Below are 9,108 nucleotides of genomic sequence, written 5' to 3' on the forward strand. Positions count from 1 at the left end.
AAAACATAGACTGTCCCCAAGTTCTAAGTGGAAGACTTTGGTCAGGAGAAAAAGTAACCACAGGAGCGCTATGGGATGCTTGTAGTGATAAAAGGCATGGACAGCTGGAAAGAACTGAGCAGACAGAGATATTAATAAGATAAAATATAGTTGTTACAGGTACTGGATCTCAGACCAAACAAGACTCAGTCCGCAGTATGTGAACAAAGAGCCTTCCTTCCCCACATTATAAAATACTTAGACTCTGGTAAGTTTGTAGATTCCAATTTCTAACAAGCCCTACAACAACAACACAAGACAAGTCATCAAGAGTTGAAGAAAAAAATGTTTAGTCAGTCAAAGAGGAAGGAAGAAGAAACAGAACAGACAAAAGACATAGGAGGCCCAAGCCAAGAATCCGGATTTAAACCTGAGTTCTGTCCCTACCCATTGAAGGTAAGGCTCCACAAGCTAGCCTCTGAACATCACACATCCACCATGGTACACAAGCACCTCTATGTCTTTCCACATGCATGTGTGCACACACAATAAAATAATAATAGTAATAATAATAATCAATAACAATAAATTAAAAGAAGCTAATCTCAGAATGAGACTCTTCCAAGTCATTTAAAAATTTAAATTACATTTATTTATTAGTGCATGAGTGTTTTGAGGCAGGGAGGAGGTGTTCTAGTGCCACAGTGTTTGTGGGCTTCACCTTGGTTTGGTCTCCATTGCTAATATGGTATACTCAGACCTCTTTGTCTGTCTGGACATGGTCCTGCATAGCACCTCCATAGTCCTGTGTACCAGAATTCTGCATCTGTGGATTCTACATGATTCTACATCTTGCCTTCATAGCTCATTTCAAACTTGCAACCTCCTGGCTTGGCTCTAACAGCTTTCCAGCAGCTTTCCAGCAGCTTTCCAACTGTGTTTGCTAACATCCTACCTAGTCTCAGCTCTCCCCCTGCCTCCAGTAAAGCCTCCTTGATTTCTGCTTGACCTTCTTAACCCATTTGAGTCATTCTGTGTGTAGCCACGTGTGTGTGTGTGTGTGTGTGTGTGTGTGTGTGTGTGTGTGTGTGTTACTGTATGTTGTGGAGTGTGTAGTCCAAGAGTTAAAATTGTGTATATTTGTAGGTAGGTACTTCATGAATTTCTTTTTAAAATAAATATTTTTATTATTTCTTGGTTGGTTTCATACAATACATTTGTATCATCTTTACCCCAGACTCTTCCCCTTAATTAGCCCCTTCTAGGTACACTGCCAGATCCCTACCCACTCAAATTCCTGTCTTCTTCTTTTTCTTTTTAAATTTAACAACCCATAAACTCCAATTTGTGCTGCCTATATGTTTCTGTGTGGGCTTACTTCTGGGGTTAATTTACCAGGAGCTATAATCTTAACAATCTGACTCTTCACCACTCCCAGAAGCTGTCAACAGTCCATAACATCTCAGTTAGGACTGGATTCTTGAGCTGGGTTCTTGAACTTCTTCCCATTCCATACACAAATATTGCCTGGCTTGATCTTGAACAGGTCTTACGCAGGCAACCACAATTGCTGTGAATTTGTGAATGTGACACTCTCACCTTGCCTGGAAAATCAATAATACCATCCTGTGCTGTTCAGCAGGTCTCTCGGGACACTGCTGGCCAACAACTTGAGGGAGGTGTCCCACAACTAGTGTTGATTTTTTGTTTTTTAATTTGGCTCTATTCTATTCTTCTATTCTATTCTATTCTATTCTATTCTATTCTATTCTACTCTACTCTACTCTACTCTACTCTACTCTACTCTACTCTACTCTACTCCATTCCATTCCATTCCATTCCATTCCATGGAATGAGCACAACCCCTTCCCTGTGAAGGATAATCTAAAAGTTAATATTGGCAATTAAGGCTGTGATAAAAACAATGTGTAACTACCAACAGCCATTTGGTAGTGAAGTCAGGACGACTTGGCAAACTGCAGCTAATGAAAATAGCACAGCTTTGAATTTACTGCTAATCATTTCTGACATTTTGGAAAGATGTAAGAATGTCATCTACATTTCCAACATAGAGTTCTATGACATTCTAACATTACATAGAATGTCATCTACATTTCTCATGACGGTTGAGAAGTTCCACATCCCGAGTTGATGATTTTGTATATAATGCACTGTGAAAATAGGCAGGGAAACGCAATCACTTATCCAAGTAATTATGACTCAAAATAGTGACAGATGTGTCGATCTCGTGATAACTCTGTAAGCAAATAGTGTTGATATTGTGGAGGTACAGTGTAAACCGGAACGTTTCCCAGTTCTTGGATTCTGGAATAAGAAATTGAGTAGAGATTCATGCTTATGGCAGAAGCAAGAGCAGTTCGTTAGGAAAATTGCACTTCCCAGTTAGGGAACAGGTAAAGGACTAAGTTTAGACATCTCTGATACAAAGAATCGGGGCTTTTAAGCTACCTCAGTACAAGCTTTTGGCTCATTTGTATAGCATACACTTTTCCCTCCTTCGCATAGAATTCTTTTTCTGTGTAGGGTCTGTTATGAGTAGTAGTTCTACATTCACTTTCATGAACCACATGACTCATTAGCATCTTCAATCTACACTGTGGTCTGCACGGTTGGCCTTGGGTGAGTGGGTATCCATGTTTTTCCTTCCACTTTGCTAACTTTTTTTTTTTTTTTTTGCACACTAATTTTGTAAGGATTTACCCAAGCTTTCCAGATCTCACTCTCTGCTCCATACTCCTCCCTTAACATTAAGGGGTTTAGACTTGACCTTAAGAATGGCAATCAAGATGTCAGATTAGTGTCACAACTACCTGATGCTGCCCTGTAAGGTGTGTGAGCATGGGAAGGCATTGAGGCTTTGTTAGGCAGGAGATGGATGTGAGATTAGCTACAAGGTCAGCCACAAAACCATGACTGGTTTTCAAAAGGAATAAACAATTTCCAGTTCAAATTTATCCTAAGCAAACATGTGGAGAGGGAAGTATATATCAAACTCATCCATCCATCATGAGGCAGGAAGACATGATGTAAACAAGGCAAGGCAGAATAGATAAAAGAGTTGAACCCAGGACCCTGTGGGTGGGATAATGCTTCCTCGGACGGGCTGCTTGCATCTAAGTGAATGTATCTATCTACCCTGAATTTAATATATTTTGTTTACTGTATTCTTCTTTCTTTTTCTTTTTTCCCCCATTTTCTCTCTTCCCTTTGCATCTTGTTGAATTCGTCTTGAACAGGCAAGCATCGAGGAATACCACAGCACTCTGGTGCCATGACTCAAATCTCTTAAAGGCAATTCTGTCTTTGGTGAGTAAAGGACGGTGCTTAAAATACTGCTCACTTTTGCCCCTTTTCCCTCCTTTCCCCTTTCTCTTTCTATTCCAAGAATCTTTGCTACATCTTTCTCTTTATTCTTCTTGCCTTTCCTAGTTAAGACACTTTAGTGTCCACTGAATGCCACAGACAAGACATACATGCACCTGAAGTTCAACAGGGATGATGATCCTGCTCCTGATGTTCCTGAATCATTCGTGATGTTTTCTGCCCTTTCTCTCCCTGTTGTGGCCGAGAGTAGTAACCCCATACTACTTCCTACAGCCAGTATATCCCTGTGTTCCCCTCTATCTTCCGCCTTCCCTACATTCCTCCGGCCTTGGGCTCTTTTGGGTCATTCAATTTCTACCAAGGCCAACTCTTGCTTTGTGGGAGTCTCCTCTTCTAGAAGCTGCCTTTGCCACAAGCATGTCAGACAAAAGTTTTGAGTATTTTCTTTCCTTTAGAAGTTAAGATGGACTGTGTTTTGTTTTCTGAAACACTTTTAGAGGCAACACACTACTCAACAGGAATAAGTAAGGGTATGGGGTGTCCCAAGACCCTGTAAGACTTGGTTATATATATTTTAGAAACCTCAGGGCATCCTCTTTTACTTTGTTCCAACCTCCTGAATGTCCTTGTTTAACCTGACAATGTCTCTATGGGAACAGAATACAACTAAATTACTAAACCAAGGGGAAAGAGCCCATTTGTTCTGTTGTCAGGAAGAATGGGGGAGCTGCTTACCTTGGGAGTTTCATCTTAATTAACTTGTTCTCTCCTCCTTCATCTTACTTGCTAAACTCTCTTATCGGCTTATGAATTTATTTACCAAAGGGAAAGCAGTTTTATTAAGGAAAAGTAAGGAGAATGGAAGGGACTTTGATAGAGGAATTCCAGCAGCTCATTGTAAGCCCTCAGATCCAAACTTTCCTTTCTCGGGCTCCTCCCTTGGTTCAAATACATGATTAACAAGATTTACTTGGAAACGGAGATTGCAAAGACTGTTTTTGGAACTACCCAACTTCTGGATGCTGAAAACAGAACACAAAGTGGCTTTTGCACTACTCACATCTTCCCAGTCACAGAGGAGCTAGAGGAAGGGACTGGGGGCCAGACAGACTGATTAATCCTGATCTTCGGGATCCCACAAGTGTCTCGCTTATCATGGTGTGTTTAGGAGCTAGATGCAACCTAAAGAACAGAAATGTCACTCAAAGGTGGGTGTGATCGTAATCCCTTGTACCCTTTCAAATGGGAAAGCAAGTGTTTGTGCTATGCCTCTTTGGGAAGCATCGCAAGGAACTGAGACCTATGTGGTTCTCAACTCACTGCCCCCCACCCCACCCCTGTCAGCAAACTCTTACATTTCTTTTACAACATCTGAGTCTCTGTAGTATCTGGAGGATGGTGAAGCGGTTTCCACAAAGGCAACTTGACCTATAACACTGTTCTCCAATGAGATCCTTTTTATAACTGAGATGGAACATGGTTCAAAGTCCTACACATAGAATAATAATTTTATATGAAGGCATCACACGGATGGCTGTGGAAAACACAAAATAGAGCTTTCTATTTTAGCCATAATGGGGTCTGCCCCAGGAACTCTCTTTAAAGCTTGAGGAAGTTTTTTTCACTTGACATATCCCACAGGAAAGAAATAAATCTGCCCTCCACTTCTCCAGTTGCTCCTTTCTACCCCCTCTACCTGCTCCCAAGCCAGGTCCATAGTCATTTGTCTGAGTCACCAACCACCTTATCCTATACTGGATTCTGGAATCCACTTGTAGGCACCTCAAAGGGTCACCCAAAGAGACGAACCTTGATAGAGAAAGTTTTCCTTATAAGATTTAAAGGAAATAAGGAGAGACTTGGAGACATTTTTCTGATGACTAATAAAAATATCTAAATAAATTCTAACCAAAAACTCAGGCCTTTGAACTCTCCTTACAGACATTACTTCAGCAATTGGCAAAGCATTACCCAGAGTGAGAGACGGACTCACACAGCATCCTTAGATCTTTGACATGCATCAAATTCTGTGTCTATGGGGATCACTGTCACAGGTCCTGTTTGGGATGTTAAGGACCCAGTAGAGTGGTGATGGCAACATCACAGATGTCTATCTGGTCAGGAGAGTTAGAGCCTGTAGAGACACGCCTTTCAATTGTGAGCAGGGAGCCAATGAAAGTCCCACTGACTTAATGGAGGAGTTAGAGAAAGAATTGAAGGAATTGAAGGGGTTTGCAAATGCATAAGAACAATACCAACCAACCAGAGCTCCCAGGGACTAAACCACCATCCAAAGAGTACACATGGACAGACCCATGGCTCCAGCTGCCTATGTAGCAGAGAATGGCCTTGTTGGGCATCAGTGGAAGTAGAAGCCCTTGGTCCTGCCAAGGCTCGATGTCCCAGTGGAGGGGAATGTCAGGGCAGGGAGGTGAAAGGGGGTGGGTGGGTAGGAGAGCACCCTGGTGGGTGGAGAAGCACCTTCATAGAAGCAGGGGGAGCAGGAATGAGATGGGAGTATGGAGGGAAATCCAGGAAAGGAGATAACATTTGAAATGTAAATAAAATATATCCAATAAAAAAGATAAGGAAAGAAAATAAAATAAGACCATGGCTAGGAAGATGGCTGAACAGCTAAGGCACTGGTCATGAAAGCAGGATGACTGGAATTTGGATCCATAGAATTAGTAAATGCCAGTAGAGCAAGGGAGCTAACCTGCGGTTCCAGCCTGGGTGGCGGGGCCAGGGGATGCCCAGAGTGCATTCAGTAGTACTAGCTAAAGGTTTGACTGGCAGACCTGGCCTCAATGAAGAAGGTAGAACAATCAAGGAAGGTTCCTGATATATTAACCTTGGGCATCCATACATATCTATATGCATGTGAGTTCATATATGAGAATATACATGCATATGCCGCCCTACACACAAACACAAGAGTTGAATACCTTGCTAGCCGTGGAGGTACAAGTCTTTCAATTCCAGCTCTGGCAAAGCTGAGGAAGGAGAATCTAGAGGAGTTCAATGGTTGTCTGGGCTACATAAAAGATCCTTCCTCAAAACCCCACCACCAACAGCAACAAGGAAAGAATCGGATATTTTACATGTTTTTTTTTCTCCTTGAACATCTATCTTTCTGTCAGCCTAAGAAATAACACTTATATTAAATCACCCTATCTCCTTTTCTGTGACACAAAATATCAATTAAAATGATTTTTGCTTCCTAATCATTATGAAGTTTATTATAGATTGAGCAATAATCAAAATGATTATGAAGACCTTGATTAATTTTTTTCCAAATATATTTTGAAAAGCCATTGCTAAACCTAAAAAAGAAAACTTGAGTGGAAATGGAAAAAAAAGAAAAAAAAAGAAAAAAAGAGAAAAAGAAAGGAAAATATTAGTGCCTTCCAAGAGAAGCTCAGGGAAAACTTACAGAAGCACATATACGATACCAGAGTTCTCAGAAAGAAGATTAATTAAAAATCAAGCTTATCATTTAATCTGGCCTAGATATTTGAATACAATTACAAAATATCTTGCAGAAACCTGAGATTTTCATTGATGACCTCATGAGGGTTACCTTTTGTTTCCAATGTCTGAGATCAGAAGGGAGATAGGTGAGTTGGAGAGGATCTTACGCTTGAGTGGTTTGTTGAAACCTGTTTTAGGAATTAGCAGAGAACTTGGATATCACGGGGAAGACCTTCAATGACATATATGACAAACAGGCTCATAATACTGTCCTCAGAATCTAATGAGCTTTAGACATGTTAACTGCTGTTCCTGAAAGAACATGCCTGATGCTCCAAGAGGAATTCTGCTTCTGAATTAATAGACCAGGACAAGACGTGTGTGTGTGTGTGTGTGTGTGTGTGTGTGTGTGTGTGTGTGCATGCGCACATAAGAGCACATGTGCATGTGTGCATGTATAAAACAGAGTAGACCTTTCATTTCTAAAAACAAGTAACCTAGCTTCCTTGGGATGAGAGTTCTAGACGCTGTGGTTACTTCTATGTCAAGGGTTCTACCTCTATCCTCTTACTATTTATAGGACCCACACTCCTCGACCTCTTCATCAAGTGATGTCTTCTAGACTCTAGCCTGCAAAACTGCGGTGATGATGGCTTCCAGGTATAAGTCACTGTCTGCCGCAACTACCTCTTTTTAAAAACAGGTTCCATGGGACATTCAGACTCCACTGACAGGCAAGGAGAACTGGAAAGTCACACCCCCAAGCCTATTTCAGGTGGAAAGAGGCACAGAAGATGTCGTTGTGTGACTTCCTAAAGATTTTAGAGTCTCCAGTTCTATAGAGTCAGTGTGAAATCGAAAATATACATGTCAAGAGACCAACTAGGAGGTCAGTTAAAGACACTAAGTATTTCAGAAGAGGGTGAATAATTTCTAGGGCCGAGAAGGGCTGAGATGGAAGCTTTAGAAGCTTACATGATAGTCTCAGTCACAAAAAGAAATGATTTTTTTTTTTCTGATGAGAGAAATGTCTAGACTCTTTACATCTACTGTAGTTTTTCAATTTATCAGGATGTAAGTTTTAAAAGTATTTTTAATAAGTTGCTTAGCAGAGATATTTCAAGAGAGAATACCATCCAGCTGTGGTACAGTTAGTGCTTACTGCTCTTAATCAGAGCCACGGTGAGAGAGAGGTGGGGGAAGAAGAAAAAGAAGAAGAGAGAGGAGGAGCAGGAGGAGAAGAAGATATTAAAACATGTCATTTAGCAAGGAAAAGATTGTGGGTCTAAAGAGGTAGGCAAGGGGATTCTGAGAAAGCAGCTACATCATTAATGAGATTGGTACCATTACGGAGAAACCTTGAACTATATAGTGAGAGCATATTCAGAGGCATCCTGAGAACAAGATCCTACCTACCTATCAAATGCTCTAGTTCACACCAATATAAATTTAATTGAGAGGGGACACTGAACTGAGAACTCAACCTCATGGATTCTCTAAATAACTATTTAAAGAAGTGTTTCTCAGGGTAAATCTTAAAGGTGCACAAGAATCCCACAGCTGGGGTCCAAGTGGTCACAGTGCGTCCTGACTGGCAGCAGAACTTGGCAATGTCATCCACATGAAACTGGTTTTCAGGAAGTGGTAAGACTGAGGGGATCCTAGAGGCTTGCATGAAGAGTCCAGATTGCCGCTGAGACTTGTCACTATGTGGCAAGATTGGCCCAGAGGGGTCACTGTATGAAGCAGTGAGGTGAAACATGAGCTACAATGGAGACTCAGGATTTTGGAGATGGTAGAACTATGGGGTGTCGTCTACCCATGAAAGCTAATGGAGTGGACATTAGAGTGCTCACCTGTGCTTCCCATGGGGCTGTGCACAGCTGATAAAGCCCAGGTGATTCCAACACAAGTCCTTAATGCCAGACATGGCTCTCCTGAGATTGCTGTTTGCCTTTCTGGGTTTCAGTGTTTGTCGGTTTGATCTTTCCTTGGTATCTTCCTATACCCTCCTTTTGGAATAGGAATGCTTACTCTATACAAGGAATGTGCCCTTGTACTGTGGAAGTTGTATAGCATGGGTTTTCGTTTTATAGAGGAGTTTGTCATGAGTCTCGGACGACTCTTTGGACTTTTGGGGAGAAATTATTAAACCACTAAAAAGAGTTTTCAAGTTGAGCTGGATATATGTTTGCATTATGAGATGGCCATGAACCTGTGGATGTCAAGGTGACAAGGGGTGGATTTGTGATGGTTAATCTTGACTGTCATTTGATGGGACTCAGAATTACCAAAGAGATACAATTCTGGAAA

Source organism: Micromys minutus, assembly GCF_963924665.1.
Source record: "Micromys minutus genome assembly, chromosome: 6".
NCBI lineage: Eukaryota > Metazoa > Chordata > Mammalia > Rodentia > Muridae > Micromys > Micromys minutus.